The sequence below is a fragment of the Gavia stellata genome, chromosome 3 (assembly GCF_030936135.1).
Source record: "Gavia stellata isolate bGavSte3 chromosome 3, bGavSte3.hap2, whole genome shotgun sequence".
NCBI classification, from domain to species: domain Eukaryota; kingdom Metazoa; phylum Chordata; class Aves; order Gaviiformes; family Gaviidae; genus Gavia; species Gavia stellata.
In genome coordinates, this window is record NC_082596.1 from 63,295,621 (window position 1) to 63,320,536 (window position 24,916).

A 24,916-nucleotide genomic window follows, 5' to 3' on the forward strand; every position below is an offset into this window, starting at 1 on the left:
ACGACTGGAGGCTTGCCAATGTGATGCCCATGTAAAAGAAGTGCCGGAAGGAGGATCTGGGGAACTACAGGCCTGTCAGCCTGACCTTGGTGCCAGGGAAGAGTATGGAGAGGTTCATCTTGAGGGTACTCAGAGGGCACGTGCAGGATAACCAAGGGATCAGGCCCAGCCAGCACGGGTTCATGAAAGGCAGGTCCTGCTTGACCAACCTGATCTCCTTCTATGACCAGGTGACCCGCCTAGTGGATGAGGGAAAGGCTGTTGATGTTGTCTACCTGGACTTCAGCAAAGCCTTCGACACCGTCTCCCACAGCATTGTCCTGGAGAAGCTGGCGACTCGTGGCTTAGACAGGTGCACTCTTCGCTGGGTAAAAAACTGGCTGGATGGCTGAGCCCAGAGAGTTGTGGTGCATGGAGTTAAATCCAGTTGGTGACGGGTCACAAGCAGAGTCCCACTGGGCTCAGTTTTGGGGCCGGTCTTGTTTAATATATTTATCGATGATCTAGATGAGGGGATTGAGTGCACCCTCAGCAAGTTTGCAGACGACACCAAGTTGGGCGGGAGTGTTGATCTGCTCGAGGGTCAGAAGGCTCTGCAGAGGCATCTGGACAGGCTGGATGGATGGGCCCAGGCCAATTGTATGAAGTTCAACAAGGCCAAGTGCCGGGTCCTGCACTTGGGTCACAACAAGCCCATGCAACGCTACAGGCTTGGGGACGAGTGGCTGGAAAGCTGCCTTGCAGAAAAGGACCTGGGGGTGTTGATTGACAGCCGGCTGAAGATGAGCCAGCAGTGTGCCCAGGTGGCCAAGAAGGCCAATGGCATCCTGGCCTGTATCAGAAATAGTGTGGCCAGCAGGAGTAGGGAAGTGATTGTGCCCCTGTACTCGGTGCTGGTGAGGCCGCACCTCGAATCCTGTGTTCAGTTTTGGGCCCCTCTCTACAAGAAAGATATTGAGGTGCTGGACCGTGTCCAGAGAGGTTGCAGAGAGGTGGGTGTTGGTCTCTTCTCCCAGGTGACTAGCGACAGGATGAAAGGAAATGGCCTCAAGTTGCACCAGGGGAGGTTCAGGCTGGATATTAGGAAAAAGTTCTTTACTGAGAGAGTGGTGAAGCGTTGGTTGGAACAGGCTGCCCAGGGAGGTGGTGGAGTCACCATCACTGGAGGTATTAAAGGAACGTGTGGATGTGGCATTGTGGGACATGGTTTAATGGGCACAGTGGTGTTGGTTGATGGTTGGACTTGATGATCTTACAGTTCTTTTCCAACCGTAGTGATTCTGTGATTCTGTGACTGAAGCTGACTACCAGTGGTTTTCCTCAAGGGTTGGTAATGGAGTTTTTACAGTATAACATGTTCATTAATGATTTGGATTGTGGGAGAAAATACATCCTCAACAAATTTTTGCGTGACAACAAACTAGGGGGAGTGCTGATATGCATCAGGGTTGGTCTGCCATTCAGACTGATCTCAACAAGCTGGAGACATTAGGTGAACCTCAGTGGTGACGAGTGTGAAATCCTGCACCAGAGGTTGAATAACCCCATGTGGCAATGCAGGCTGGGCACTGCCAGGCTAAGCAGAAGTTGGGCAGTAAAGGACAAGGGGGTGCTGGTAGACAGCAAGTAAAACACAAGCCAGCTGTCTGACCTTGCAGTAGTGGAGGTTTACTACTTACTGGGCTGCATTAGTAAAAGTTCACCCAGCAGGCTGAGAGAAGGAATTAATCACCTTTATTTGGCATTTCTGAGACCACATCTGGAGCCCCATGTTCAGAGTTGCTACTCTCACCACCCAGTATAAGAGAGAGAAACTGGAGAGAGTTCAGTGCATGGCCACTAAGATGTTCAGAGCTGGAGAAAATGTCATACAAGGAGGGGGTGAGGCAGCTGCCTTTGCTGAGTTTGGAGGGGCGGCAGGTTGAGGAGGAACTTAGTGCTATCGTCAACTCACTAACGGGCAGCTACAGAGAAGACAGAGACATTATTCCCAAGCTGCACAGTGAAAGGATTAGAGGCAATGGCTGCCTTTTGCAGCAAGGGAAATTCTGACCCGACAAAAGGAAAAAATTCTTCACCCGTGAGGGTGCTCAAACACTGAACATGTGCCCAGAGCAGCTCTGAAACCTCCATCATTAGGGATATTCAAAACTCAGCTGGACAAGCCCCCTTAGTTAGCCCTGTTTCAAGCAGGTGTTTTGACCACCTGACCCCCCCAAAGTCTTTTCCAGTCTAAATTATTCTACAAACCTATATAACAATAACAGCTAAACAGAAGATACAATCTGACAGGAGGGAAAAGAACCACTGTTTGTAACTGGCATACTTTAAAGAAATGACACAAAATCTTATTTATTCTTTTCTCCCTGTAGGATTAAAACTATCTGTAAACAAACTTCCTGTCATTGGATTTTATTTAAGTCATTGTTTATAGTTCTTAAGTAGTCATCATTAACTCTTCAGATTTAATTAGTTCCCTTGTTCTCCTCAGGAAATCAAACTGCAATCTTCACAAAATAGCTTTTTATTATTCTAAACAGTATTTTTCTTCATTCTGAAATTCTAATACATGGGAAGTTTCCATTCTAACAGGTCCCAGCAATAATTGTACAAGAGTAAAGTTTAAATCACCTAATTTTACTGTCTCATCAGATAATTTTTGGCATTTGATCCAAGCAAGATTCACATAGCCAAAGGACAAACCTAATAAATTAGACACCTATTGTAGGGTTGGATTAAATACTCTCAGGGAATGGGTGTTCACTGATTGTTACAGAGGGGTCATGAATGACTAGCTAATAAATATTGAATTTGCACACAGATGCAGTTAAATGAAATGATTGTCATGTTTACTCTCTAATTATTTCTTAGTCATGTAGTTGTAATCTTCTGGTCCTAAAGCAATACAAAACCAAGGTAAGAATATGTTCATGCATTATGTAGAGTCCTTCAATGGAGTGTTTAAGTTGGAAACTATGAACCAAGTGGCACTAGACTGCATTAAGCATTTGCCTGTGTTTGCAGTTTTGTTTTTTTATTTTTGTGTCTCTAAGGGCCTGTTACAGTGTGGAGACAGCAGACCTGGTGTGGAGGCATCTGCACGGCCTTCCCTTGAATCCTGAAGTCTGCCAGAGAGACATATGTGGTGTCAGTGAGAGCTGCCCCATGTCACCAGCGTGGGAGTCCTTCCCCAGTCACCAGCTGGGTGGTACACAACTGTTGCCACCCACGGTCTCTGGTGGCTGCAAAGGTGGAGGCTATGCAGTGAAGGGTCAGTTAATGTGTGAAGGTGAATCCTGTGACTCTGTGTGTTGTAAGTGTTAGGCTAGATACTGTTTGCGTGCAACTAAAGCATTACTAATAAGATTAGAAATAATAGTTGTAATACTGTTTTTAGGTGGAAAAGGGATAGTAGAACTCCATACTCCTCATGCTGATTCAAACACCACTTTCTGTGCAGATTGATCTTTTGGTTTCAGAACTTTAATTGCCCTGTGACAAGCAGGTATCAAGGGTAAGGAGCTTATCGGAGGGTTTAATGAGTCCAGGTAGCACTGTGCAGCTTAAGTCTCAAAAGCAGTATAAATGCATTAATTTGGCACAATACCAGAGTGAGGACAGTTTCAGACAGCTCCTTATACTGAGGCCTTTTAACCAGTTCTAGGCCGACTAGCTAGTGCAATCACTGCCAAACCGGGAGTCTACACGATCACTTTACTAACCTGCAGTGAAGAGACACTTCTAAAATACTTTAAAAAAACCCCATATGCCTGAATCTAATCTTTTTTTTTTATTTTCAGGAGCATTTCCCTCCTCCAAATGGGCACATTTACACCAAATTACACATAATTGTTTCCCTCCCTTGTTTTAGAATTTCCTATTCCTAATAAATTTTGCTGAGCAAGACGGGTTGCTGCGAAACTAACACCGTGATCACACTGAGCAGCAAATTCCTCTGTGTAAATCCAGAACAAATGACTTCAGGTAGATGACTTAGATGAAGTGATTGTAGGAATTTGGCTTAGATCCAGGGCAAACCTGAAGGACTTCATAAAGACTGCTTGGCTTGATTCCTTGTTATGATTACACATTTATTGCTTTTTTTCCAGATTGCTCTTAGTTTTGTTTGTTTAAACAAATGAGTCCTCTTTTTTGTACATGAGATTTTATTTCACTGGTTCAGTATACCACTAGCCAATATGAAAGCCAGGTCCACGTGAAGCACTTGGTGAAGAAAGTTATCTAAGCAGTAAGTCCATTCACACATTTGGTGAATAATAGTTATATATCAAAACTCAATGCCCTGACATTCTGTGGTTATGGGCTTTATGCAAAATACACATATAGACTAATAGAACAAGAAAATATGAAAAAAAATATATTTAATGTATTTGCATATGTCTGGAAAAGAATAAGATTTAAAAGCTTTTTCCTATTTAGAAATAAGGATATTTTCACATATCAGTTTGTGAACTCATGTGGCAGTCCTGTATATTGACAGTATTTGCTGTTGGTCTGTTCAGGTTTTATATGTTTATAAGCACAGGAAAGGAAAGATATTTCTTGCTGCATGAATGCCGATTGTGCCTATTGCAACTGACCCAATTTGTTAGTGAAAACAGATGCTTTGTGTGCTGTGTTCTCTAAACTCACTAGGGCTAGGAATGTCAGAAGGGTGCATACACAAAGGAGGAGGAGGTATTTAGTATAATACAAGGTAACATTTCAAAGAGTAATAATAATAATAACTGTATTATAGTCTGGATATCAGCAGAAATGTCTTGCCATAGAATAATCACCTACACTAAGTTTTGGAAACCATATTGCCTGGTAAATTTTAAAAACAGATAAGAGAAGAAAAGGCATCTTGGTAACTGTACTACTGCAGGAAAAAGTTGTTTGCAGGAAGAAATCATTAGGTCCTTTCAATCACTGAATTTCACTTTCCTAAACATGAAGGATGTTTACTGCAAATCATGGAAAAAATAGGCTACAAGAAATTAACATTTTTCAGATGTACTTTTGACACGTGCTTTCCAAGCTGGTGAAAGAAACTGTGGGAGATGGACTGAAAATTGACAGTTGCAGTGTAACTGTCAAGATCTAACCAAAAACCACAGAAGAATACACTAATGGCTGTGAACTGCACTCCTCAGAGCTGCTTCAGCCAGTCTACGCTCATAACAGGGCAGGTACCCCTCGGTGGTGACACTATACTTAATTTATTGAGCATCTACCACATGTAATAGGTTACCACCATCACCTGCAATAGTGGAATCAAAACATCTAGACTGACATAGACAGACTTGTATCCCCCCCCCCCCTTTATAAATAGCAGCCAAAAGAGCTATAAACAGCTGTCAACATGAATCTTATCCATCTGTCCAACAGCTAGCACTTTTCATGCCACTGAATATCTAAATGGGCAAGTTCTGCTCCTATGAAGCATTTGAAAGAATTTAAAGAGGTTGTCATTCTGACACTTTAAATCAGAACATACCTGTTATTTATACTGTGTGCATTAGTGCTTGTGTATGTGTGCGTATTTGGTCCTATATAAACACAGGCATACTTATTACCTCACTCAGCTTTCCCTGAGTTTCTTTCAACTGAATAGATTATTAACTGCTCCCTCACTGACTTTGTGGGCCAATTTCACTCCACAGGAAAAAATTATGACGTACAAATCAAAGAAAATTGAGATTTAAGAAATATTTATGAACCGTTAGCTAATGCCTTCTGCTAGTACCTGCCTCAGAACTGAGGTGGAAAGAGATGGGAGAAAGGTGTTATAGCCTTATTTTAGTCATTCACATATTAAAGAAGTGGACAGCAGGAAGACCAAGGTCTCCAGTCATCTTTATCAAGGGACCAATTCTGTTTCCACTGAAATTAATGTGAATAGAAGTAAAAGGATAGAAGAGCATAGGGACGCATTTCAAATGTGGAAAACTGTATATTTACTTTTTGAAGTTTATTTATTTATTTTCTATCAAACAATTAATATATTCAGGATCCCCAGCATATCCAACATTTGATAATTAGTTAAGGATATTGCATTCACAATAGACCATGAAGATTTCAACAAATGGATTGTTACAATCTCTTTTATGTGGCGCAAGGAAGTCAATTTGTAACTCCTTCCTCTCCTTCTCCCCCAGCTGGTTGGTCTGACAGTGAGGCGAGGATCAGGGTTGCACTTACACAACTTTGAACAACCTTGTGTTTCCTCCTTCTGATCCCATGTGTCTTGGATATTGGGCTACAGAGGGACTTAGGTTCAATGGGCTAAGGAGTCTCTGATGGTAGCACTCCACTTTTTGTGGCAGTTCTCTAATGCTTGTGCACTGTAGTCCATTTTCAATACTCAGGTGGACCACAGAAGAAACTAAGATATACTTTTTTAAGTAAAGATGCACAGTCTTGAACTCAGTGAATTTATTATCAGATATGTCTTTGAACTGGAGTCTGTTCATTCAGGCATGTGCAGATGTGTGTGCACAACCTCAGTTGCGTAAACAGCTAAAGCAGGGGTGTGACGCTAAGATTTGGATAACACCTTTGAATGCACTGTGATGTAGGCAAGGACTATCTTTTTGCTTATGTGCTTCAAAGATGTATAAAATGAAGGTTAGGGGCACAAGGGAATTTATTTTAATTTCAAAGTGTCGTTGAGAGGTTTGCTGGGTATGAAAACAATAGCTGAAAATTATGCTTTACTGTTTCTGCAAAAGGATGGTATATCTAATTACTGAGGATCTTACAAAACTGCATTTAAGTATACATTGTGGGAGAAAAAAAATGGGTAGAGTTTCAAAGAGGAAGGGTAAGGAGAAATCAGCAAAGCAGTGGTATATTCTTCAGGCGAGAATTTTTGCTAGTGCCATGACAATAAAATCAGGCTTTGGTGTGAATGCTCAAAATCCTGTTAATGAGGCTACAGGAGTGTTTCCTTCCAAACTGTACTGTAACAGTACAATTGTATAGCCATGTCAACACAATGAGATCCAAACAAATGCAACCTTAAAAAAACAGGTGACTATGAAGCATAGGTTCTATGCAAGGTTAATCAAACCTGTTTTTAAAACATAATCTATTACAAATACTTAAAGGCAGGCAAGTGTTATGGATGAGTTATTTGATTCACATGGAGCATGTACTGTTACTGGACAACTGTAACAAAAATTAAATCATGATATTTGCCTGCCACCATAGCCAGAAAACAATTCTTACATACAGTATTGTCAATGCAGCTACCTTTGTGTGCCTGTATGTGCATGGCTAAATGATTTTATGCTTTTTCTTGCTTTGAAACATGAAATATAGGATGTTCTTTCATATTGCACAAATACTTAATTACCAGGCATGGAACCGTATTAACTTTTCAGTAAATTTAACTGAAATTTTTCTCCATAGTGGTGCTAGCATTTTAAAGGGAATTTTAAGATAAAGTGCAGTCAATCCTGGTTCAGCTGGTTATAGAGATCCACTGATATTAGTGTGTCAGGGACCAACAGTTAAATGCTAGACTCTAAGCAGCTGCGTGTCACAGGAACGCTGTGTAGATGGAGTATGCAAGACCAGTCCTGTTCCCTCTGATAACATGAAGAAAAGCCTGATGATTAAACACCTCAAGCCTTTTCTTGCAGAATGTTTTTCCCAGGCTGTTGTAAAGAGAACAGTAGTCACTTACAGTTGTTATTGTAGTGTAAAAAATAACGTGGGGTTCAAGGAAACACTTAACCCTTTTTAGAGGGTGATTAGTCATTCTTTGAATGTAGTGCAGCTAATAATTTCCTTAAAGGTAGACACGTGCCCTAAATGCCTTGATACAATGGGAAATTAATTAAAATTAATTCAAAGATTATCAGTAAAATAAATTGAACAGAATCACTTACAAAACCATTGGTGGTAGTAACAGGAGGACCAGTCAGCTCTGTCCTGGTCCACCAAATGAGACTCAGGCAGCAAACTTTGTGCTGTGAATAGATGCACACAATGTTAGTCATGAAAATGAACTCACCACTTACTCCTACAGTATTTCTTCCCCTTTTCTGTACGGGTCTTCATATGGAGGACTGAGTCTTTGAATACAGAGAAGATCCACAGACTCTCTACTGCTCTTGACAGCAGATGATAGATCAGCCAACTGCATCTCACGCATGAAATCCAGGAGCAGAGAAGAGGCCTTGTTGCTTGTTGCTTGTTACTTGTTACTTACTGTATGTCTATTTTCAGCATAGAGGAGAAACTGTGGGGCCTATATATGATACAGGTGTCAAACCACTGTGACTAATGCCCAGGGCACAAGAGTTGACAGTTTAGAAGAGAGGTGGAATAATCTGGAAGTGGATGTGATAAAACAACCAGGTAATGACATACAGACATGAGATGTCTCCCGCGTAAGCGAGAAGCGATACTAGTTTTCAGTAGGGATGCTGGACCAGTGACTTGTGGAGGGATTTTCAGATAGGGTAAAAATGTGAGTGTGATGTAAATTAAAAAAGACTATCAGAAACCCCTGAGAAATTGTAAAATGCTATTGTCACTATTCCAGATGACTACAAAGGCAAATATGTCATATTACTAAACTTCCTTTAATTATTCCCCATTGAAAATTATTTTAAGTCTGAAGGCAACACTCTGAAGAGTTTAAAATTTTCATAGAAACTATGAAATCCATTTTCTACCAACTTCACAGTTATCTTCTGCCAGATGGATTTCTCACTGTTACTGCACACATTGACAAGTGAGAATGCTGTCATTTTCGAAAACGCTGATGTGAGCCCTCCTACTTAGCCTGCAACCTGTGTGTGAAGTTGCTTTTCCTGCATCTTTCAAATTGATTTCTTGCCTACCACGGTAGTGAAAAAGACAGCATATATGAGTTATACACTACAGTAAAGATAGTGTTCAGCATTCCTACGGAAATGTTCTCAATTTCCATGTTTTTCCCAGTCTGTATTAGAGTGAAATAATGGACTGTCACTTCTTTTTTAGAGGGAGAAATCTCTCAGCCCCAGAATTGCAATTAAGCCACTTTAGCAAGTTGGTATTCAGCAGGCATGTGGGAATCCCCAGTTCAGTTTGCTTGTTCTGCAGCCATCTGAATGAGACGGCATAGGGTGCTAAATACACACCCTCCACTTCCTAGATACAATTCTGAAGTATTACCCTGTGGACCAATAAAGTACTGTCAAAAAGTGGCATAACTCCAATAAGGATTATTAAGAGAGACTTTTAAAACTCTTGGAGACTAAGGAATGACCTGAACTGGGCAGAGCAGTGACCTGTACCTTCAGCCTGTTGTTTCCCTAGCAAGTACCTTGCAAATCACTCCATAGTCCAAAATGTACTTCATAAAGAAACGTATTTAACTAAACTGTTCCTAACTCAATCCAGCATTTAGTACAGACCACAGCTGTGTTTCAGCTATGTTTTTAAAAACTTATGTCAATTATATTTCTGAGGTGATTGCAGAGGTTTGGAGAGATATTTTGTACACATTATTGTGTATCCACTATGAGCTGCACAAGTTCTCAGTACAGTAAATTTTGGGGAAAAAATGTGCATTGCTGTAATTCAGTCAGACTAACCCCTGATTTCTTCAATTTTTCAAGAAAATATCTATAATATAATTTGACAGTAAATAATTCAGATGGCTTAGCAGTAGATGAATGAGCTTGGCGGCACAATATGCAGGAAGTTGCTTGCCTTAAAATTTGATGTACAGCATTTCATTGATATTGCTCACCGCATGTAACAATCCCCCTGTAACTCAGAGTGAAAAAGCAAATAAAATAAGATTTTTTTTCTTTTTTTTTTTTTTTTGGTGTGTGTGTGAAAGGGGCCAAGTTCAAAGGGCCAAGTAAATGGGAATAAAAGCAATGTAGAAGGAAGAACAGATGTTCAGCTTTCCAGTCTTGATTCTCTCTTCACAGGTTGTGATCAGTCACTTCTGCCTGCCTGCTCCAAATACCCGTTCCATTACAAGCCCTCCGTCAGGTTTGTCTGCATATTCCCATCCTCCTTTCTTTTCTGGTCTGGCCTTTCCCTTTCTTCTTGCTGGAGGACCACCTCCCACTGTTTCCATCTCTAACCTATAACTTTTTACAGTAACTATAATCAGGGCCAAATCACATTCACAGCCACTCAGGTAAAAATCTTTTTGAGTGTATTCTTCAACACAAGGCAAGCCATAAAGGAAGTAAAAAATAAACATTTACAGAAAATAAACTGACTTCCCCAATAATAACAATTTGCTAATATTTTTATTATTTTCTGTTTCTAAGTTCTGGTGAACTTAATTGGCTCTCTGTTCTAAGGTTATGCATATACTTTATCATTTACATTGGAACTTTACTGCGTTAGATCCAAGGAATACCATTCGAGATTTGGAAAACAACTTTCTCAAAGCTGATTATTTTTATTTTGGGATATCTGTTCAATCAAAGCTAGTATCAAAAATTACAAGGCACATCAGAACATGTTTATGTGGGGCACAAACTTGCATGAACAACTATATTTTTATTTGGCTGAGTGAGATTAAATTGCTGTATTTGGTTTTCTTTCAATGCAACTCAACAGTGCTTTCTGAATTCACTCCTAAAGAAAACTAGTAAGTGGAATATAGTAAATGGCTGGTACTGCATGTAGACCAAAAAGTCGCGTTCACCTAATTTATGTTTCAATTTCACTGAAGTTGAAACTATGTTAAATTCAGCCTGACTGTTGTGATGAAAAAAGTTCCAGCTCTGTTTTGGCCTGATGGATTCAGGATGACTTAATGCAGTTTGCACCTCATGCCTTGGGACAGTTAGAAAGCAGTAGCCCCTGTAAGATGTGTGCTGGATTTCCAGTTTTCCAGATTGCTCCTTCTGTTTTCGATCACAAGCCTAAAATGTAGTAAACACCAGTTGTGAAACTATCAGCAGTTTTGGTAGCCTTCTAATTTAAAGGTGTAGAGAGCTAAAGAGGTTTACTTTATTTAACATTAACTGTGATTTACCTATGTCATAGTTTAACTTGCATCTCCTCTGTCCTTACCACCCAAGAAACACGGTTTGCCATATCCCAGGTGCAGAACAAGAGCTGACCAAGCTCTCCATGGCAGAGATCTCATCATAGCCTCTGCTGTGCTGTGCCAAGGAAAAGCGTCAGGGCCGGAACTGCCCTGCCACTGCTTCTCCCCTTGGGTTTACATCTGACTCCCTCCTGTGGTGTCAGAAGAAATCAAAAAAGGGCATGAGAAAGGTTTCATGCTCTTATCTTTCCCTCTTCTTTGTATACCTTCCCTGTCATAAAGTCTCGTATGGGTTCCCTGTGAGAAACTTCCAGCCAGGCACATTTGTGCATTCCCACAGATGCTGTATGGCCTCCTGGCTGTTGATTAATAGCCTTCCTGCCACAACAGATACTTGAGCTCTGTTTTTACCACAATATCAGATATGGTTATTCTCTTTTCAAGCTGACTCTAGACATAAAGAGTTGTTGACCTCTCTGACGGCTGTTGGCATTTGTTAGAAGTTCATTCCATTTTAATGCTTTGTGTTTTCCTCAGGCATTTGCTTCAAAAGGCATTTAGGCATCTCTTTGTGGCTTTGGTGGATTTCCAACTTTCAAATCCATATGCTGAGACAGAAATAGTACTACAGCTGAAATTGACAGGAGTTGGGTGCGTTACGAGAATCCCACCAGGAACCTTTCGGCATTGTTAGGTTTCTAAAATAAAGTTTAGATCCCCTGCCTTTCAAGGCTGACCTGAATCAGTATAGACTGATGGAAATCAAGTATCTAAGCACCTTAATTCTAACGTGTTTTCATCGAGGACTGAGTATTTCAATCTATGAGGTGGTTTTGAACACTCGACTACTGTCTCACAAGCCTGCTTTCAGGAATCACAACACTCATAGGAAAAAAGTTATCAGAATGGCACTGGTGCACGTACAACATGTCTTATCACCAGCATATTTTACATAAAGGTGAAAAAAAAAATTATAAAAATTTAAAAGCAGAGCATAAATTAATTAAGGCAAAAATTTCTGCATATGAAGACTAAAGGACCAGTTTGCATTTAATTGATAGCCAGGGAAATAGGTTGCTTTGTCAATATGCAAGTTCTAATTTACATTATTAACTTTTTAATAATGTAGGCTGTGATTTACATTGCTGGCTTTTGAATAAGATTTTGCCTAATACTGAAATATGCTGCTGACAAATCAATCCACAAAATTTGTATCTTTATGAATGCTTGGCAAGGGACCAAATACATAGCTAGAAATTCTATTTAAGTACTGCAAAAGCAAAGTGGATCAAATACTTCGTATCTGGTTCTTATAAGCAGTTACTTCTCTGCTTGTCAGTATCGAGGGGCAGAAACCTACAATGAAATCTGTGTTTGATTTTGGGTGAGAAGTGATCAGTAACCGCTTTGATGAGCAGCAGTGTCAAAATCTAAAAAAAAATGAAACAATAAGAGCACTCAAGACATTGCCCCATTTGTCTGACAGCCTCTCCTCCTCTGAACACGTTGTGAAATACTTCATCCAAGGAACAGAAAATTAAAATGAACAAGAAGAGATCTTAGCTATATTCCAGTGAAAGCCTCTGACTGCATAAAAGTTGTTGAGTTCTCAATTTAATAAACACCTTATCCTTTATTTATCTTGACAATTTTTGTATTCATTATTCAGTAAACATTTCATATCTGCTCTATCAATCAACCCTGTGCATGCAGGAATGCTGGTTAAAGGCATAAGTGGCAATGGGAAGACAATCTGAACAAACTTCTGCCATGATTGTGAGACTCAGATGTTACAGAATTCCAGTGATTCCATTTATATTCAGTACATGGATATCACTGAAATTATTTCCAATGAGTATCTTCTCCAAAATTCCCTAATCAGAAACTAAATAATCCTTACCCTTTATGAGTTATTTACATTCTATAGAAAGAAACTTTTTTGTAACCCTGTGGCACATTCATAGCAGTGATACATTTTTTAAAATATCTTCTACCCTTGTGCGTTGCATTTGCTAAAACAGAAAGAGATATCAGTGGGAAAAGCAATGTCTTGATACTGGCATTTCAAACTTAAAGTATTTTTAAAAAGCAAATGCCATTTACACAAATTGTCAACACTTTTTTTTGTAACCACCTTTGAAAATGAAGGCAATCTTATCATAGTCTCCTTTGCTAATAAACTTGTCATTTTTCCTTTCTGCTTGTGATGAAAAAATACAATTACTAGGTTTTCTGATAGCAAACAGTGCATGCCAATGTTTTTGTTTTTTTTTCTTGAAGGACAATCTGTTTCTATGAAAATGTGACACTGTCTGTCATAGAAAGGTTTACAGTCAAATAACAAACCCACCACACTGAAATCAGCACTTGCTGTGAAATTTTGAAAAAGTACCTGACTTTGTTTATTTGTTTGCTTCATAAAATTACTTAACATCATGATATTGCAAATTCAGTTTGATGTTGATATTGCTTTCCAAAAAGTGTGTTCAAAACTAGTTTTTTAATGCAGAAAGAGCAAAAGGATTGACAAATTATAATTACCTACAAATATGATGAGGCATGAGTGAAGTGTGCAGAAAAGAAGTAATAGAAAACACGAAGTCCTTGAATTCACTAAATTACCTTGACAAAGCTGCTGGGATGAGTGGGGTAAGAACAATTTATATGAAAAGAAGATCTCAAATCAATCTATTGAGACTTACAAGAGAGTACAGTAGATTCAGGAGTTTATCTACAAAATGCAAACATTCAAAATGTGCTCCACAGTCCACACAAAGATGAGATCTGGCCTACTGAACACTATGGAAAAAAATTCTTTTTGGTTTCAGTAGATTTGATTTGTTTTCTCAGGGTAATGAAAAAAAAAATCCCTCAAGTTAAACAATACTTATTACTTTGAAATGTTTAATCTGGGTTGTGGTGTTTAGTTTTTCTTTGATAAGGGTACGCTAACTGTCATTTTTATAAAAATCAGTTGCTTTCTTCATCAAAGAAATGAACAAAATTAATAGAGGGGAAAAAATTTTGCAAAGTTAAAATTTTACCTTAATTAAAATATTGTTTTTCTAAATGTCTACAATGAACTTATGCTATGTAAACTGTAAAACTGAAGCATTGATAAACAAAGTAAACACTAGCAAAAGAGGTGAATTACAGCAATTTTAGAACAGTCCATGTACATTCTGGGACTTCATTGCTTATTCCTAATTTAGTCTTGAAAAGAGCAAAGAATCTGATTCCAACATTTGCCAATGCAAAGCAGCATACATTTGAAGCAGAAAGAACATGCAGCCATGACTTACATTGCTTAAATAGTAGAGCAAGTAGAATCTGACTTTTAAATTAAACTATTAAAACCCAGTAACAATGATTCCTTTTCCAACTGTTATCTCTGCAAGGTTCATTTCTAAAGAGTTCTGCTTTTCATTTAAATTCATTTGTGTCCTTGGTCATATCCTGTAAACTTCCCTACAGAATAAAAACTCCAAATGTCATTTATAATTACTTTTGAAACAGTCACAACTATTTTTAACATTTCTAAGCATGTGTTCAATATAAATGCAGGTAGAAATAGCAGAGGTTGTACATTGTATTACTTTAGATAGTTAATCCTTTACTAAAAAGCACGTATACATAAAATAAGCAATTATATTAAATAAAATAAAAGAAAAAATATTTTAAATATTTTTCATGGTATGAGTTGTATTTAACTTGGCTATTTCTGTGTAGTTTCAATAGTACAAACACACATGTTAATATGGTGTGGTCTGAAACCATTTCCCCTTCTACAAAATGGAAACTTTGCACAAAAGTTGTGAAATTTTTGACTGGAATTTATAAGCTTTACTTTATTTTTTATTTGAAAACATTTATGCTACTTATTGGTTTCTTGGTGGTAGAACATAGTTGATGCTGATATCATAATATATTCAAATTTATTTTAGCTATTTTTGTATCATCTTTCTTTAAAATGGTTTTATTATAGCAAAAAGAAGGAATACTTTGACATTGAAAAAACACTTTAGCTAGTGGTAAATTGAAACCATTCTTAATGATTTTTATTTTATTTTGCATTACAGTTAGAGTAGGCACTAAATGAGAATAATGAAATAGCTCGAAATGCAGACATAACATAATTTTTAATGAAAAAGTTCAGAATTCTAGAATCCAGAAATAGAAACATTTTTCTGTAAAAAATCTCTTTTATAGAAGCAACATTCTCATTTATTTTTCTTTCTTAATTATGGGGAAATCAAAACATAAATTACAAGTAGTTGGAAGCATCAAGTGAAAGTATTCCTATACATACAGGAATTGTTCATGTAAAACATTATGCATAAAGAAGAACAAAGTTGACATATATTATTAGTATGTTCTACTATCAGCACTTCTATAAACAGTTCTATAAATAAGCAGAATTCTGCAGGCTGTAATTGTATGACTAAAAAAGAGGATAAAAAGTGAGAAATTGAACACAGGATACATAGGAATAAAAATTGAGAAATGGGGCATTTCTCGCTTAGCTATTACATGAACTTGTTACATCCTTTTGAAATCCTGACTAATAGTTTGGGTGCATGGGTTAGCTTTGTTTCACAAAGTACTACTTTTGTTTTGCCATTCTGTCTACTAATTGTGTAGTGATGAACAGAAGGAAGAGCTTTTTTTTATGTTTCCATTTACGCTACAGGTGATTAAAAACTAATTGTCTGCCATTTTCCGTAACTGCGGTTTATGTGTTGAAAATGTGCATGACAACATACAAAATGGTTTTGATAAAAGCATAATATTATCAAAGTATAGAGGATGACCAAAAGCGAAGATCAAAAGCGAAAGAAAATTAAGACAGCAATGCAATTTTATATGAACATTTGACTAGAAAGTATTCCAACTTAGTCTAAGCTTCACCTTATCTCAGAACTAGTTCACAAACATTTTATTTTGGGTGGCCGATATAGTCTCATTAGTTATGAGTAAAATTCAAACAATTCAGAATTGGATGCTTCTGTAAGCTAAGTAAATCACTTGAGACAAGGACATGCAGGTAGTATTCTCCTGAGTAAAGACTATTTTTTAAGGCTGCCAGAATGCCTGTTTCCTGCCAAAATAACAGACAGATTTCTCTTTCTATTTTTCATGGAACTAAGAAGATGCACTGGATGCAATGGAGTGCTGAGAGAGCGTTACTCAAAACACTGAAACAGAAAAGGGTGTCAGGTGTTAGTATTTCTATTTTGAAGAACTATTTTCATAAGGGGGAAATATTTTGGGGACAAAAAGACTACAAAACCAGAAAAGTAAAGTACATTCAAAAATTTTTGCCTTTCTAATCTTGCGTTCAGATAATATTCCATTAAAATTGTAGAAGCAAATACTACAGTGTGCATACATACCGATTTTATGGATTTTTAGGAATGGAAAAGAGGTCATGTATAACTTTGATTCACATAACCTTTACAAGTGTGGATCCAGTCAAATTTCATGCTTCATGCTAAGGTATCTATTAAGAATATGGAGAACAACAAAAAAAAAAAGACTTCAGAATTCCCAAGCACTGGTCCAAAAGTGTTATAGGAAGCCCACAAAATGATTAAAACAAAAGTCCACAACCACACCCACAAATGTATACTTCCATGTGTGCAACTAACTAACCAATCAACTACAACTGGGGAGAATCAAACTAGTAAACAAATATTCAAAGTTATGCCTAATTTTTAGGTGGTTCTATGTGTAAGCTAATTCTGTCTGTGAAGAATACAATGGTTTTGGAAACAACTATGTCAATACTACATGACATGGTAAGGTGGTATACTCTTAAAAATTATATATATAATCATAGAATTTAAAAGTGTAGAACAAATACTGCTCTAATTCACTCTCCTGACCCTAATACTCCTTCATCTATACTGCCTAACTTATGGAATATAGCATCCAGTTGTTTTCAGTCCTTTGCCTGCTTGAATAATGAGGTTATAATGTTTTCTGTCAGCAGTAAAGTGGTTTTATACAGAGAAGTACTTCAGAAATTCTTGAGTGAAAATTAAAACAACAGAAGATCAGGGACCACAAGGGCATTTGAAACAGAGTTTAATAGCTGGAATAATTATGTTCTGTTTCAGTTACTTAATCTCCTATGTATAGCTCTATAGCAAAATATTTGGGTGCAGTTTAGAAATGAACTTGAGTTATTTCTTTTAAACTGAAATAAGGCTCCCAACTGCAGGGGCAGTTGACTGAAACTTCACTTTTGATATTATACCTCTAAGTCTGTAACTGTTTAAAGTCTGTCATTGAAGAACGACAGCTATAAAAATCCAGACCAAAATCTCATCTCTAGTTTGTTTCCTCCTATTTTCAACATTCTAATTTACCGTTCAAAAAACGGGTGAGATCTCTGTTGGAGAAAAAGTGTTTTGTCTTTTTTTATCCTTTAAGATTGTCTGTGCATGTCTTAAAAATGGTATTCCTTGGGGTAGATGCAGCAATCCTTTTTCTCAAATAAGAGACCAAACTGAGAAAATAATTTATTTAAGTGTGTATGTGTGGGTTCTTTCCTGTCATAGGCTGGGGTCAGGTCTTAATGTCTGCCTAATTCTACGGTTATCCTTAGGTGCCTGTGGTATTATAATTTGTATGCTATGCAGCTTTACATACTCCTGCTCTTTGGGGGGCCAGATGCTTCTTTTATCATAAGGAAAGTGTAAAGTTTATTATGGTAAGAATTTGTTGGGGTGAATATATCAAGACGCGAGTGGTTGGTTGGTTTAGTTCAAGTTGTCATGTGGCTATGTATTTACCATAGGGCCATCCACTGAAAACCCTGATTTGGAAAGTGCTACCCAAGTATATAAATCTAAAAATAGGTTCCCATAAAATAAATATTCTTTCATTTTTCTTGTAAAAGTATACTGCTCTTCCCTTTATTTTGTCTGTATAATTCATCTTTGCTTGCTATTTCTGTATGAATTTTGGCTCAAACCAGTTTGGAAAGGCTTCCAAATCAGGGAATTTCTGTGGGCTTCCCTTCTTCTCCTTAATAAGCACACTTTTTCCTTGACCATTTTAAGCTTTATTCATGCAAATGTTGCATTTAAGATATTCAAATGACCTTGGTGGAGTTGCTGGAAACAGATAAGCCTCTCTCTTATCAAATCTAAGCAGGGTTTCCCCATCTCCAATAAACTCTCCATCTACACTGCTATCAAAATTTCAGTTATTTCTGGCTGTAACATTTTTGTTCATGTATGATGATGGTGATCACTCTAAGCACAAATCCTGTACCGACCCACTGATACAAAGTAATGATATGAACCATTTATTTACACGTAAATCCAGACTTATCAAGTAGATTCATCATTTTGTTACAATACAATCACTTTTCTATGACTAGAAGTTTCCTCAAGTGGAAAATTTACTGTTTTTTTAAAAGGTTAAGATTCAGATAACTTATTTTTAAGGATTAAGCAATTTCACATAGCTTCTTAAATAACAACTTGCTTTTCACTGGGCATAAATAAATTGACTTCCATTCAAATGAGCTGCTTCCAATGGAAAGCCTATTACATTCTACTAACATTGAAAAATGGTAATAAAATCCACCTGACAAATGAATGTGGTATTTATTCAGATGTCACAGGTTTCTACCACATATCATAGTTCGTGGCATAAACATTTATCACAGATATATTTCTTTCTCTATATCTATCCACAGGTATGCCCTCTGCCTAGTGTAAATCAGTAATAGATAATATCACCTGAAAGTTTCATAGAGCTGACAAAAACTGCCAGTTTACCACAGTATTGACATATATCATGTGCCATATTCAGATGAACAACGAACAGTATATGTGGGAACTGCAACAAGAAATGGTATTGTCTCTCCCCTCCTGGTCCTCATGAGTGTGGTCCCAATGTAAAGCAGAAATGTGATCCTTGAGTCCTGCATGGTAGGCAATGCAAGATGGGGGCTTTAAGACCTTTTTCCATACTCACCTGGGATCTGTGGCTCCCTTTCCTTCAGTAGCCCTTCTCCACGCACTCCCTGACTTCATGTACTGTCTTCTCTGCTCACACGCCTGGCAGCTCTGTCCTGCCAGTCGCAGGGAAGGCCAGAAAAGCACAGGCAAACTCCAGTCCCTTATTGTCAACACTGCTAGGATTTCCATGACAGCTAGTGTCTGCACTGCTGGTCTGCAGAGTTTACTTTCACAGCAATATACATACACTACAGACAGTATACATCATAGCTTTTGAAACAGGAATAGGAGAGGAAACAGGAACAAGAAGAGATTACTTTCAAAGAGGCAGTGGGGCTGGTCTGGTCCACATGGACAACAGTTGTCCCAACACATGGAAAAACAGAGTTTGGAATTTGGGATACTATAGCAGCCCTGGAACCCAAGAAATATGATGCTGTTTGGTGCTGCACATATTTGGGATGTCAAAGCAGTGCGGTAGCAGTGTTCCAGTGCTGCCAGCTTGCTAGCAAATACTGGCAAACAGTTAAAGTTGCTCCATTCAGACTAAATAGTAAATAAATTTACTTTGGCATTCCTTGCCAATGTTTTGATTTTCTTTGCAAATTTTATTTTTGCGTTGGTACTAGAAAAATGCATGGGGTGTTTAAAACATACTATGCTAATCTTTCAAAAATATTTCATTAACTTGCACACTGTAAATTAATAATTTCATACAGTTCAAAATACTGCAATGAAATGGTCTTTCAGAACATGATGTAGAGTCCTGCAGAGTATCAGCAGGAGGAAGTGTATACTTAATGGCATGTACATTGAATTTATAGGATTACGGTATTTGCTTTGAAAATTTAGTCTCTATCTCTGTCTGTCAGCCTTTCAACAAGAACAATGTAGTTTCTATGGATGATTGCTCTTTGACTTGGTTTACAAAGACAAGAACAATTCAGATTTAGATTTCCAGAAGTATTTCATTGAGGCTATGTTTCTATTTCATTTAGGGACTGTAGCATCAGTTGGTAATTACCAATTCTGTGTGCCATTATAAAATCTACTTTATCCTAGCATTTTACTATACATTTAATTGCCATTTCATTTAAAGTAATTTCTTACAGAAAAGGGCTATAAAATTTAACAGGCAATGATAACTTTCTTAGTTTCAGTTAACCAAGACATGAAATTTGAATTTAATTCCTGTTATATAATTAATTGTCCTTGAAACTGGAGAAAGAAAGGCAAGATACAGGGAACAAGATTTTAAGGTAGCATGACTTCATTGTATTTAACATCTGGGAAATACCAGGCAGTAAGCCAGTCAGTGTAGGTCATTCTTCCTTTATAGCTTTACCCAAGGCAGGTCTCTGCTGCCAGCTAGCCTCTTTCATCCTCCATCTCACTAGATACAAGAGCTGTAGCTGAACACCTATTTCTCTCATATTGTATAAGGTTGAAAGAGGAAGGAACAGGTTATGGTTTTTTGCTAAATACTAAGCATTTCTCCTACTTTTGGAAGATGCTTTCTCTGGCTTCTAAGAATAGTGCTTTTCTGTTATCTTAAAATCATTTATTTATATGCCTCATAATTAAGTTATTGGTCACTGTACTTCCACAATCCCTTCCAAGACATTTGAGGAAGTCAAGACATTTCAGGAGACCAGCTTGGCTAAACAGGAAGGTCATGACTACACTCCAATGCAAAAAGCAATCTATAGGTGGTGGAAGCAGGGACAGGCTACAAAAGAGGAATTTAAAAGCATTGCCCAGGTCATGCAGGGATGGTGTCAGGAAAGCCAAAGCTCAGCTGGAATTGAGACTGGCAAGGTACACTGACGGAAACAAGAAAACCTTCTACCACTGCATTAGTTCAAAAATCTGAGTAAGGAAAACAGAGGCCCATTGCTCAGTGAGGATGGTGATTTAGTTACAGTAGGCACAGACAAGGCTGAGGTACTCAGTGCCTTCCTTGCCTGAGCTTTTGCTGGCTAGGTCTCACAAGTGTCTGTGATTAAAGACAGGATTCAAGGAGGAGAATGACCAGCCGTGGATGAGAATTGAATCAGAGGTTACTAGAGAAATTTCAACTCATGGAAGACCTCCATGGTTGACTCCAAGAAGGATGGACGATGTCCTTACAAGGTCTCTCTCTATCATCTTCGAAAGGTTGTGGAGACTGGAGAGGCCACTGACAACTGGAGAAAGGCAAATGCTGTATCCATCTTCAAAAAGGGACAACAGAATGATCCAGGAAACAAGAGGCTAATCAATCTCATTTTAGTCCCTAGGAAAATCATGGAGCAAGTGTGTGTGTGCACGTGATTGGGGTATCCTTCAGACTTAATTTTTGTCCTTCAGCAAGCAACAAAATATCTTAGGGGGGTTGTTTTTAATGAACAATTGTAATAGCAGCAAACATTTATTTGGCTCCCATACAAATAACTGATAGCTTTCCCACAGCTGTCATTGGCACACTAAGGAGGAGACCCAAAGTAAAATTACTTAACTATTTTGCATATAAACCTGAAAGATACTTTTGCTTTTTGGTGCCACGAGTATTTTACTAGTCACTAAAGAGCAGCAGATGGATTCACACCCTGGGAGTTCCTTTGCTCTTAAAATAATCACTGAAACTTTTCAAGGAATTTTTCACTTCAAATATCCCTAATAAAAGTTGTTCAAAACAATAATATTACTCAGTTACACAGGTAGAGGCAGATCATTTTTGTTAGTTTTTTAACCCAAATGTAATACAAGACTTCAGGATTATGCAAATAAATAGAATGATGGATTTCTCTGTTTTCTTCAAATGAATAAAACATAATTTTGTTTTCCTTTCAACTTACTCTGAAATTAATGCATAACAAATAGGAAAAATAAAGTCTGAAAGTCTGATTTAGCCAGTTGGGTTTTTCCAACTAAACTTTTTTTGCTTGTATGTTTGTTTTTATTCACTGTGTAAAAAATGGAATTTCAACCATCAGTATTATTTTTTTATAAGAAGTTTTGATTCTGCCAATGTTTTAATTTTTGGTAAAACTTTGGACATTTTTTTTTGAAATGCATCTCACAGTTTAAGTTTAATCCTGCCTAACTATTCTTTTCCTGAACTACAGCATTCTTTCCCATCAGATTAAACAAAAAAAACAAGGTGTTTTTCTAAACAGTTGTAGCAAAATAAACCAAGAAGTACTTACATTAAAAAAGGTTGATAAAAATATTAAAAATACAAAGACTTTTCAATCAGTTCCTATTTGTCAATGCTCTTGAAGAGTTTAATCCATTCATTGGCTTTACACTTGATCAATTTATCAAAACTAAACATCATTAATGTACTATGACAGTTAATTCCAGACCAGTTTCTTTTTCCTCCATTGACCTTACCAAAGTTACCGGCTTCTGCCCTGATGTTCAGACACATGATAAAATGTATCAGTGGATAGCAGAATAGAAAATGTTTTGTGAAGACACTTACAGCTATTGCACTTGCAGCTCAGAAATGACACTATTTTGCCTACTCTTGCTGTATTCCTGCTTGCTTCATTAATGACAGTGAATAGTTACCACATTCTCTATAAAACACCTTTCACATGGATAGAACAATAGAGCTTTAACAACCAATAAATAACTGCAGAGACTAAACCAAGCTGCAAGTAGTATAAGCCCATTAAACAAGTCCATAACACCGGTATAATAAGATTTCGTGTAACAGTTATAGGTCAGAGAATGACAGTCATGAGAATAACCTTAAAACCATGAGACTTGCTGTAATAGGTTTTTTGGATGGGGGAAAATAATTTGTTGTTTTATAAGACAGTAACAGCATTTTAACACAGACTTACAAGTACTTGATGTGTCCTCCATATTTTCCAAATTAGTTGAATTCATAATGTCAGATTATAGCTATGAATTTAATATAAAAGTGTTATAAGAGCAGACACAGAGCTAAGAAATTATTAAGCACATCAGCAAGGTATTGACTGGACAGTTTCACATTATATCAGATTTTTAACAATGCGCTAACTGATTCCCTGAGAGTGAAGATGTCTGTAATTCATCAGTGACAAAACCAAATGGGAAGATAGGTACCAGCTGCCTTCTGATCAGAGAGAAAAAACTGCTTCACTAAGAGAGATGCAGTAAGCAACTTGCTCTTCAGATTTGAGATCTGTGAAAAAGAGCTCTCCAAGCATGAGAGCTCGCTGCTATTAACCTGGTAGGCCTGGAACGAGGAGCAATTCAAGTTAGCCATCTATAAAAAATGTCAAACTGCTCCAGTCAGGGAAGGCAAATCAATTGGAATGATAATACAGCGATCATGTTTTGAATGATGTTAAGCTATTTCATTGCATGTCTGTGACAGTATGTGGAAAAGAAATGAGTGAAGGCTGAGTAGATCTGAGATGTGTGGAGTAAATCTCTAAAGAGCACATTTAAAGTCTCACCTTCCTGTGGGCATCAAAAAGGGTTACAGATGAGTGAAAACTTATACAAAATGGAAATGTCTGACATTTTTCTGTGTAAACGTTTTTTCATTAGCTGATAGTATGGGCATTCGGCAAAGTGTAGAAAGCAGAGGAGGAATAACCCTTAGAATTAGTAGAATTTAAGTGCTCTTATCTAATTGTTTCTCTGTTACTTTCAACTAAAAATAAGTTTAAGTAAGACAAGTAGATTGCAGGAAATTTACCTCTGTTTTGTTCCCCCTCTCTGTTCCCCCTCACTGCCCCCAAATGATACGGAGCACCTTTAAGACTGTGCATACCGCTCAAGAGAATACATCTTTCCTCTTAAGAAGGTCAATCTCCACAACTCATTTGGATTAAGGAAAAAAATTCTTTCCACAGAAAGAAACCTTTTTATTTCATTTCTTGTGGAAACTGGAGGATCTGTGTGAAAGGACTGCCTTGTAGAAGAAGAATGTCATTCTGAAGGAATAGTCTCTGCTATGGGATTCCTCTGTGATATAAGACAACTCATGTAAAATGTTTTCACAGGTGGCTGCTGTTTAATTTGAGGTTCCAGGGGCATGACTTATAGAAATGTGGTGTACTCTTATCTTTGATGTTGGTCACTGAAAACTCTGCTCTGAACACGAAGTACTGTATAATGTTACTGTGGACCTTTTGTGTTCAAAATCATTAGAAACTTTTAACAATTTGAGCTTTAAACTCTCTTTGATTTAATTCCTGTGTTATAGAAAATGGAGATAATACTTCTTCACATTACACGGGTGTTCTGGAGATAGGTTTTGGAAAGGAGTAAGAACACTGAAGTTGAAGAACCTGAGAAAGAGTCATTAAAAAAACCAACAAAACAAACACCACAAAAAATGAAACCCACATATTTTGTATTTTGTGGTGTTTTATAAGAAGCCAAGTAGGTAATACACGGGAAAGACATGAAGAGACTAATGATAAATACTGAAAAATAGTTATTCTGTGAATGATATAGTGTGAAATATACTATGGAATTAGATCATTAAAAATGTATCGCTATTGTGAAAATATATGTGATCAGATACATGAAATTATGTTGAATTTTCCCTAACTTGAGAGTTCTTGAATGTCACAATTCTAACAATTTCAATAATTTTTTTCTTTTTTTGAAATCTGTATTAGAAGGTATCTAAAGTTATTTAGCAAAGTTCTGCACAAAAATTTTGAGGCTATTGTTTCAATAGGTGGGATATAATTTCAAGCAATTCATAATAGGTGTTGCTTTTGTTCAGTATTTTGTATATCTCTGCACAAGACTGCAGTCAAAAATAGAGTTCATTTATAAAATAAAAATACACAGATAAGCCTTAAATCAAGCCACCCATTACAAGCACTGAGCTTATTTTTACATGCTTGGTTATTCAGGTATCCAAAGGATAGTTTAATGCTCATTCAAGAATAATTTATTCAGTTAGAGATAAACTTAA